Consider the following 1639-nt stretch of genomic DNA (forward strand, 5'->3'; position numbering starts at 1 on the left):
TAATAAGTGGGGATAAATTGATCCGGACCTATATGTTTGAGTGACAGAGAGCTTCTCGGTATCCTATACTCCTATACAGGGGCAGCCCTTCTCCGCTCGTCTGGTAACAGGGTCCATTGCTTGCTTTCTCATATGCCTTTCTCACATGCTGAAATGGTTGCTTACCAAATTTTTACTCTTCAATATGTGTTCTCCACTACATTGTGCACTCCTTCATGGAGGGGACCATATTTATCTTTTTCTAGAATGGTGCTAGGTGTGAAGTTAATGCTCATGAGCAAATAAATGAATGTGTTTCGTGCTTGTTTGAATTTATATAACAAACACCTGCATTTATAGCTCATTTAATGAGATCTGAAGCTTTGAGAGAGAGCAATTATACCTTTTTTGGTTGTTATAGCAACCTCTGGCCTGTAGAGCTAAAAAGTTAATTATTATACACTAATTTTCCCACAAGATCAATATTTTTTTTTTGTTTTGTTTTTTGATACCTGGGATCGAACTCTGGTCCTTGTGCTTGTGAAGCAGGTACTGGAACCAGTTAGCTAAATCCCCGGCCCAAGATCAATATTTTAAATTAAGAAATAGTGGTTATTATAAAATCATATTTCTCACATGAAAAAGGGATATTAAGAGGTTTTCTCTTTATTTTGTATGAAGATGGAAGAGAATAAGAAAAGCAAAATCTGTTCAAATCAATCAATGCTAAGAAAAACAAGAAAGAGCCAAGTGACCACATCTCCGCTTCCATCTCTCATTTCCTCCAAGTTCTCCAGTCTTCCCATATGCACCTGTGAATTGTATTGGGTTTGTTTCCAAGTTTTATGGAAGTAGCGAAAGGTAATTGCTAAAAAGCAATCTGAAGAGTTCTGTTACAGCCTTTTACTTCCTCTTGTTACCTGTTGCTTAAATATCATATATTAGCAAATTAAAATTGTTTTCAAAAATTGGGATTTCTCTGAAAAATTTCAAGATAAATTACTTCCTTATCTCTTCCCACTCCACACACCCTCACCTTGTAGGGGCTGGAATGTAAAATAGTTTTGTTGAACTAGTCTCATAACCTTCTCTAAAAAGGTTATGATGGGCCGGAGGTTTAGCTTAGTGGCACAGGAAGATTGCCAGGAGTCTGAGGCCAGCCTAGGCTACACAGTGAATTTAAGGCTATGTAGTGTGACCCTGTTTCAAAAAACAAAACAAAACAAAAAACAGGTCCATCAGGCGTGGTGGTGCACACATGTGATCCCAGCACTTGGGAGGCTGAGGCAGGAGGATCGCTGTGAATTCATGACCAGCCTGGGCTACATAATGAGTTTCAGGTCAGTCTCAACTACACAGTGAGTAGTGACTGTGCTTTATCAGAGCTATATTTAATGATATTACTCTAGAATGTTCTCTTTCCAGATGATGATTAAGATGCTAATAAAAAAAAATGGTGCCAGGTACCACAACAGCAACAGAACTTTGCTTTTTTCTGGGTATTATTCTTTTCTTTGTTTTGTTTTGTTTAATGGAATGTGCTGAATGTCTATAATTTTGTTCAGATGACTGCAGAACCTGGAAAAGCTGTTGCTGCTATCAATGCATAACATACTGCTATTATTAGTCTTTTTATATAAATATATAAATAAATAAATAT

The sequence above is a fragment of the Fukomys damarensis genome, unplaced genomic scaffold (assembly GCF_012274545.1).
Source record: "Fukomys damarensis isolate Sample0158 unplaced genomic scaffold, DMR_v1.0_HiC HiC_scaffold_38, whole genome shotgun sequence".
Lineage (NCBI taxonomy): Eukaryota > Metazoa > Chordata > Mammalia > Rodentia > Bathyergidae > Fukomys > Fukomys damarensis.